The 9,211-nt window shown below is 43.6% G+C and overlaps 1 long non-coding RNA gene across 1 annotated transcript; it reads right to left on the reverse strand.

Annotated features, from left to right (window-relative positions):
- Window positions 1-5,906: 5,906 nt before the first annotated feature.
- On the reverse strand, window positions 5,907-8,516 carry LOC142906354 (uncharacterized). Its single transcript, XR_012930201.1, has 3 exons — window positions 8,358-8,516; window positions 6,890-6,987; window positions 5,907-6,027 (listed from the first exon to the last, which is right to left on the reverse strand). It is a non-coding gene; the product is annotated as an uncharacterized LOC142906354 (long non-coding RNA).
- Window positions 8,517-9,211: the final 695 nt, after the last annotated feature.

Below are 9,211 nucleotides of genomic sequence, written 5' to 3' on the forward strand. Positions count from 1 at the left end.
ACATCCGCAGAGGCACCCCTTGACAATGGGATTAGCATAGAATTTAGCATTGAAATGGCTGAGTGATTCGCTTGTAACTGCTACAGAAATAGTTACGTTGAAGTCAGAGCATACACATTCACCGAGGCACTTAGTACAAATCAAACAGGAGAATTTAGCATTGAAATAACTAGGCGAATTTAGCATTGAAATAACTGGGTGATTTGCTAGTGACTGGTCACAGAAATGACTACACATCTGAGCTATTCACAGTACTATATAGTGAACCAATAAAAACTAAAATATAAATTACCTTCATGTTATCAATAAACTCTATATTCTCCAATCAGCTAAGCTACCAACCATAAGTCGTTATATATCACAATGCTATATGGCGAAAAAATGGGTGGATTCTTACCCTCAAATTTCCGTACCACGGATAGCTACGGGCCCCGTTCAGACGGACGAGTTCGTCCATGGTCGGAACAGAGGAGGGGGAGAGAGACAGCTGCGAAGCCCTAGTATACTCCATGTTGTAAACCATACTATTAACCGTGGTGTGAGAGGTATTAAGAGGGAATGCTGGCGAAAGAGCTGCGGTCTGAAGGTGATCGTAAAATTACAATTAATTAAGAACAGAAATGATTTAACACATCTTTCCAGTGGTTACTAAGCCTGAATCCATCTTCTCGGTTGAAATTGTCTCTGTGCTTGTATATGTGAATGGCCTCATGAACGAATCTCTCATGGTAGCCAGTTGGTTTGCAAAGAACCTCCGTCTTGGAGAAGTCAATGTCATGTGAGCCCACTGAATTGTAACAGTGATCTGCCACGGCAGAGGAGTTCGTCTTACCGTGTTTCAAGTCTGCTTTATGTTCGCGGATGCGGTCCGAGATATGTCTTTTGGTTTCTCCAATGTAGCTACTACCACAGAGGCACTTTAGTTTGTAAACGCCCGGGTACTGTATGTCTGGAAGAGCATCTTTTACAGATGGAACTAAATCACGGATTTTGTGTACTGTGTTGAATCGGACCTGGATCTTGTGTTTATTCAGGATTTTGGAGATCTTTTTAGTGACCCCTGCAATGTAGGGTAAGGTGATGGTTTTGAGTGGCTCCACAAGAGGATCCTTCTTCATGACTGGAGTGATGGCTTTGCGGATTGTGTAGTCGGAGTAGCCATTAGCCCTGAGAGCCTGGTGTACGTGCTTGAGTTCACTGGTAATGTGTTCCTGGTCGGAAATGCATTGGGCTCTATGGTATAGAGTCTTGATGAGGCAGTTCTTCTGGGATGGATGGTGGTGGGAATCCGGTTTCAAGTAAGCGTCTGTATGGGTAGCTTTCCTGTAGACAGAGTGGCTCATTGAACCATCATGTCTCCTTTTAATTAAGACATCCAGAAAGGGTAGTTTGCCATCTTTTTCGACCTCCATGGTAAATCTGATGGCTGGGTGTATGGAATTGATGTGGTCGCGGAATTGGTCTAGAGCAGGCTGGCCATGTGGCCAGATGACAAAGGTGTCATCAACGTACCTCTTCCATAAGGTCGGGCGTAGAGTGGCAGTCTGGATGGCGTCAGTTTCAAATTTTTCCATGAATACGTTGGCTACAACCGGAGATAGGGGGGAGCCCATTGGGGTGCCCTCAGTTTGTTTGTAGAAAGTTCCATTCCAGGTGAAGTATGTGTTGGTTAAGCAATGTCTCACCAGGGGGGGTACATCAGTATGCAGTCCTTGATGAACCAGGTCTTCAATGATAGCGATGGTGTCAGGTACCGGGACTTTGGTGAACAAGGACACCACATCAAAACTGACAAGCAGGTCGTTTGGGGACAGGGAAATGTCTTTGATTGTCGATACCAGGTGAGTAGAATTTAGTACCGCAGAGGTGGTTTTTCCAGTGAAAGGTCGCAGTATATCAGCCAGAAAACGTGCCAGTTTGTAGGTGGGGGAGCTGATAGTAGAGACGATGGGACGAAGGGGTGTATCTTCTTTGTGTATCTTTGGAAGGCCATATAATCTTGGTGGTCTGGCAGCAGAGGGTTTCAACGAGAACTGTTTGTTCTCATCAATTAATGCTGTTGAATCAGAGATAATTTTGTTCGTTTTGGTGACCAGGCTGTTGGTGGGATCTCTTTTTATTTTTGTATAGCTGCCATCGTTGAGTAGTTCTTGAATTTTGTTGTTATATTCTGTTTTGTCCATGATGACAGTGGCATTGCCTTTGTCGGCTGAGAGAACGACAATATCATCCCTCTTTTTTAATTGAGATAATTCAAAACGTTCGTCTTTGCTGATGTTGCTAGGTGGCCTTAACTTAGCTATTTCAATGCTAAATTCTATGCTAATTCCTTTTAACAATGGGTGCCTCTGCGGATGTGTATGCTTTAACTTTTAACATAGCTATTTCTGTGACCAGTCACAAGCTAATCATTCAGCCATTTCAATGCTAAATTTTATGCTAATTCCTTCGTCAAGGCTCTTTGTTCCTCTCACACAGCTTAAAAGCCGTGATCTGAACGTGGCTCTCTCACTCCAGCGCTGTCCTACCAGACAGTCTCGCCCCCTTCACCTGATGAAGGCCGCTTGTGTTGTGGCCGAAACGTCGTGAGAATATTATTGTGTTATTTTATTTTATCAATTTATTATTTTATTCTCATTCTACGTGACTTTACCGAAAGAACCAAAGAAGATGAACAAGTATGGTTGTGCACAAACGGTATATGCGTTCACAGCCCTTTAAAAAATCCGCTTCTGAAAGAGGGCCTTCCCACAACGTGCAGCTTGTGGGGGCTCTTTTGACCATGGTTCACGCTGGTCCGTGCCAGGTTGGTGAAGGCAGGGATTAAAGATAATGGGAGAGCAATATAGCACAACTGTTAATTTTGCTGAACTACCCACTGCTGACAACCTAGCTCCGCAGTCGCCTACTGCACCTGCATTGTGCATGGTGATCATAAATCTAAGCACGAACAAGGCTCAAGCCTGCTTGACTTCCAGAATCTAAGATCAGCTGCATTCGTGGTGATTTGGTCATAGTCAAGGAAGGTTATATTAAATATCGATCAATATGGTTATATTGATTATAGTTGTGTATGTCAGCAATTCAAAAACGTTAGAGAAAAGGGTTGGTAGATCGCATCAATTTCTTAACTAACTGTGCCGTGAGGTGACCAGAAGATGGCTGTAGAGCAAGTGGTTTCATGTCTGTGTGGACCTTTAAGCTTCATTTCATTATCATGGGTTCTCCAGCACCTCTTATTGCATCCCACATGCATAAAACCAACTTAAACTGGAATCCCAATGCGCAGTCTTCCTGCAAAGGGATCTTGAGACTCAATTAAGCAGTCGTGGATTGATAGAAAAATAAATAACATTACTCTTTAGCAAGGTAAGAATGAGCTAGAATTTATATCAATCTATTATTATACTTCTCTGAGTGGGACTTTGGTTGTGAAGCCATCCCACCCGTACCCACTGCTCCCCCCCTCCAATTCCCCCTCCCCCACCCCCTTTACTGTCCCCGCCCACCACGCACACTCTTCCCCCAACCCTACCACAACCCCTTACTACCCAACTAAGCCAAACCCTGTGTCCACGGTAAGGGGCAGGGCATAAACAGAGGTGGGGCCTAGGGGAAGTGTGGGTCTTAAAAGGAAAGTCACGGAGTGAAAAGAGGAAGAGAACGAGCCTAATCAGGAAGGGGCGGAGCCAGGAGGACGCCACACCCAGAAGGATGTCGCATCTACCTGGACAACACACCCAGACATCAGTGCATCACATTCGCAGGGACGGCACCCCCGATAGCTGGGCATGACACTGAATAGCACAAACCTGCAGGTTGTGTGGATTGCCGGATCAAACCAGGCTGGCAGGATGTTGGGATGATTTTGCTCCTTGAAGTCGCTGATCTTGAAAATTGAAAGGCTGTCCTCCGTGTACCCATGCATTGTAGGCGAACCTGTTCCATACTCTGCTGAATATCCATAATAATACACCAGGCGTGGGATGATGTCCGTTGTGAACGCCAAGATGCATGACTGTGGAATAAGCATACGGAGGCACAGCGATAGCAGTCACTTAGCATGCAATGATTTTACCAAGGCTTCTGAACATCTCACCTTGACAATTACATTCATTTTCACAAATACAATTTGGGGGGTTGCTGCCAGAGTGTAATGGTTAGCATATAAGGACTTGCAATCTGGCAGTCGTCAGTTCAGTCTCCTGACACAACAGTTGAAGCAATGGATCATTTTCTTAAATCTCCCCCACCTCTGTCCAATTCGCAATATAAATGGGTTCATCACTGTTTTAGCACAGGTAATTCCACATCTTACAACATGTCTGGTCATCATGGAAGAGTAGGCCAAATACCGTGTAGAGGGGTTCTCGAGAGCTACCTTTAGTTGAGGCCCTTCTGCCAGCAGTGACATGAGCAAGCAATTGCAAGGCTTTACCTTTTGCGATTTTGGGAGAGAGTGGATAGGAGCGGTGGTGCAGTGATTCGTGCACTGCACTTTGAATTCAGCACACATGCAATTGACTTCCAGCTACGACTAACATCAGTGACGAGTGATACCCGAACCGCTCCTAGTCCCCCACTACACCTCTTCTCAAACCTGCCATGACCAGAATGGTGAAGTATGGTAAAAAGAACCCACACGGCTAACATGACATGTTATGTCACTCATAAGATGGGATATTGAGCGAGAAAGCGAGCGGACAATCTGGCGACTTACATTGGTGATTACGGAGAGGGTGGCAACGATACTCAGAATGTCGGCCCAGGCTCCAATTCCTCTTGCTCGCGAAACCACAGGCCTCCTCATCTTTGTTACGAGCTTCCACGCGTCGACCCGCACTTCAATGATGTTGTTGAGCAGTGCGAGCAATGGCGCAAGTGGAAATGATGCCACAAAGAGAGTGACAAACCCGAATTGGATAACTGGGGTATATTTTGAGAATGGGTAGGGGGGCAAGGATAGAATAATGAGTGAAACAGGATATAGACATAGACTCTTAATGCTGTTATGCTGTGATTACTTTAAGCAAATAAAACATGTTTTCAATGCATTGAATGTGTTTTAGTCAAAGGAGACCCCAAAATATGATCACATTTTCGTATAATTTGTTCACAAAATTATCGTGTCCATTACATTGGCCACTGAGATGCGACCAGCCACTACCATCTTTAATGCTCAGCTCTGGTTCACCTGGGTTTCTTTTGCAGCATTTTCCACCACTAGGTGGCTATAATGACAAGATCACACCCTGTATTGAGGACTCCATTAACCGTACCACACATTTTTAGGCATATGCACTGTGATTGAAATGCCAACAAATCACAGCAGTTAACCACAGTGGACATGATGCACCAGAGTTTTAAATATATATTATGGGGAGAAACGTCAACCCAAGCTGACCAATGTAGCTGCATTGGTTAGCAGACAAGAGGAGTAAATATGTGCTCCTATTGTTTCTAAAACTTAACTCCGTACATATGCACATACGCGCATGCTCAAAGACAATTGTGTTACAGTATATCCATAGATTGGTGCCTATGGCCAAATCACCCAGTATGCGTCAGATTTAATCAGATCCCAGAAGTTAAGGAGAGCTGAGCCTGGAAATTGGTTGGATGGGTGACCATGCAACAGTTGTTGTGGGGTTGTGAGCAGCAGAGGACAGTGCAGCAAATTACATTGTTGTATTGTACATCTAAGCTCTTACATCTGTGCTCCCTGCCTTCAACAACCCGAAGTGTGGGTAATTTCCCTCCCACAACAATGTCCGACAGATACACAGGGGCCGTACACACGTGCCTATATAGTCAAATGATACCCAATTGTGTGTGTTTTTTTATAATAAAGTAAAACGCGTTGACTCCGTAGTGTGATCCTCTGAGCTCATTGTACCCATCTCGAGGTATTCATCAAAGAGTCCAAGTGGGCTCTGGGGCTGTAGGTCCATGTCTTGCTCCCAGCGCGTGTAGACAGCCTCAGGCCTTAGCTTGGCCCGACGCTGGGCCCACCAATTGCTGAACCATCTGGGGAATTGTGGAGGGAGGTACGCATGTGCAGACACAGAGACACCCTTACACACGTGCATATCCATTTGTTCATCAACACTAGGTTTGCTATTTCATAGCTTTCCACTGCGTTTTCAGGTTGTATCATTTGAATATCCCAAGCACGTGGAGCGAAACGTCAAGACATGCCAAACAATATGCGGTATGACACAAAACATGTCAGAGAGCTGTACAAAACAACTGCTAAAACCTAAGTAGTAGCTGTTTTTCATTTAGCCCGTTGTCAATCCACTACACTCTTTCAGTCATGGGAGTTGCTTGTCTAATATTATGAAACTATGTACGAAGCGTCTGATCGGAATATCGCATGATACTAACGAGGTGAACTTTGTCCACTTGACTGGTGTTCACTGCTTAACCAGTGCACACTGCTAACAAGCTGTCGACACGACTTTTCGCTGAATGCGTTTTCACACAACACATTTTCATTGTAACATGGTTCTTATATTTGGGAAAACTTTTCACACAACGTGGAACGTGTCCATTATAATGTGGAATGCACACTGTTAAAACGCCGAACGCGGCCATTATAATGCTTTCCTGAGCAGTCGACGATGAACGACTGTCTTGAGTTGCGCGGCTGAGCAGTTTGATAAAGGATGCCGAATGATACAGTAACACGGCAGCCTAGCCTGAGTTATTTATCCCACCATGGGATGACTGCAAGTTGAATGTACTGTGAAAATGTGATTAACTCAGTAATTCCTTGCTTTGCGCGTTTTTACTTCACGCGGAAATTTTCAGGAACGCATCTTCCGCGTTACATGAGGAAACGCCGTAATCAGACTTCACAGCTATCATGTGTTCATGCGATACTTACGGGATGATGACCTCCTGAAAATTGCCAACCATCTGCTTCACTACCATGATCACAGTGAGTTGAGAAGTCAGTTCAAAGAGACAGCCGTTTGGGGGACACTGGAGGGGGGATGAGGTGGAGAATAGATTCAGGTTAAACACTGAAGATATTAAATATTGGGTAATACATATATGGATACCACACATCATTTCTAATGATCCTCTCACATTCTTCTCTTCAGTCAATTGCACACTGCAAAACTGACGGCTCCATATGTTAGAGGGGACAGTGATTAAGAATATCAATATTCTCCAGATTATAAGAAACACTTTCCCCCTCCCCCTCATGTATTTTAAATAAAGAAAATGGTGGCGCATCTGATAATGTTTTGTTTGTTGTCCTTCCCCCACACATCCGATGCAGGCTGTGTACGGTGCAAAATAAGTTCAACACACAACATGCATACTGCAGTTGGTGTTTAGTATCAGGTGAGTTTAATTGCAGAGCATCGTCTAGTAAATATAATAATCGTAAAACATGAAATTAAGTTGGTAGAAAACACAGAGGCACTTAAATAATAAGCTGTATTCTTTATCCTTTATGTGTATTGTTTTTGAGAGGATATCAATCAATGAATCGCCCTCGTGACGATTTCCTACAAATCTGCAGCAGGAGAAGTAAGCACCTTAATATAACACCAAATATACTCATAATAATCATCTCATGTGTCAACAAGTCTGCCTTCAAACAGAAACATGAGCAACAGGTGCACATTTTGGGCAATGGACTTTCTTCCGACCATAGAGTGACTGCAAATACTCAGGGTGACTCTGAATGGCAATTATGTAAATGTTAAACTACGTGTCATTAACACTGTCTTAATGACATTGATTTAACGTGTGCACAACGCAATGCTGCTTAATTCCTTACTCCAGAATTCGTTCTTGATATCATATTACGGGGCCGTTCTCTAACACAACGTGCTCCACTGCGCCACAGTGAGTCATAGGTAGTGGCTAAACATATCCTTGAGGGGGGCTGAAATACTGTACATTTTTAAGGATGATCAAATATATAATTTTAAATAAATGGCGTTTGATAAATACGGTATATAATTGAAAATGTCCAATGAGAGACCACAAGGGTACTACTTGCAAAATATGTGATAAACTAACACCCTCAAGTTAACTGGGTTACCAATTGCATCAGTCTAACACGTGTTCTGCTCGTGGTGACCTCGTGCTCTCTCAAGTCTGGTTTCGAAAACTGTTTTACTCCGGAGACTGTGTTAATGCTAGAGCTGGTGACCAGGTGTGAAGACAATGAGGCCTTTTAGAGTTCCAAAAGAAAGAGTCCTTATTTCGACATTTCACCAACAGCACGGTGTGAAGACAATTGTTGGGAAAAATATCAACTACAAAAGTAAAACATAAAAATGTTGTACAAACAGCATAGAAAACAGAGGGGCCAACCCCTCAGATCTACACACCTCCTCGATTCTCCATTTTCCAAAGTAAGTGTAGCTTCCGGGGAAGCTGATGAATTTCCCTTTGAAAAATGCAATGTAGAAAGACGCCGAGTAGAAGTTGACGAACTGAAATAAGAATTTCTTGAACGTCAGCCGATACTCATATTCTCCTTGCGTCTTGGGCATCTCTGTGGGTGTGATACAAAGGCACACAGGGACACAGACATCAAACAGGGCAATCGGTTTTGATGTTACTTACATAGTTTCTGGCACACAGGCAACGAGAAGCCACTGATAATGATGCCGCATTGAGGAATAGCAACATTTCACAATGTGACGTGCTTTGATATCCATTAAAATGAATTTGAAGATCAAAAGTGAATTTCAAAGATGTTGCTGGGGAATGAGTGACAGTGGACAAGTTGTTTACCAGGTGTTGTTCACCACATTCACCCTGTGGAGTGTCCTTCAGTCTCCATTTGCAATTAAGCCATTTACACTGTCCGTATGATGTCTGAAAGCCAGTGCACTTGATTTTCAAATATCTTTAAGGTGTATTAAATTTCGATTTAAAGCTTTCGTGACTGCAAGGATTCATTTTCTTTGGTTCTTTCGGTAAAGTCACGTAGAATGAGAATAAAATAATAAATTGATAAAATAAAATAACACAATAATATTCTCACGACGCTTTGGCCACAACACAAGCGGCCTTCATCAGGTGAAGGGACGAGACTGTCTGGAGGACAGCGCTAATTATCATGGGTCACCTTTCAGAGGGGGTGCAGGCTTCAGCAGGATAAATTACTAATAAAGGGCTCAGTAGCGGGCAACATGACCAACACAAGCAGAGAGCTGTTTGCTGGCTAGAAGGTAGC

Source organism: Petromyzon marinus, chromosome 64 (genome assembly GCF_048934315.1).
Source record: "Petromyzon marinus isolate PM22_M1 ecotype Great Lakes invasive population chromosome 64, UKy_Petmar_22M1.pri1.0, whole genome shotgun sequence".
NCBI lineage: Eukaryota > Metazoa > Chordata > Hyperoartia > Petromyzontiformes > Petromyzontidae > Petromyzon > Petromyzon marinus.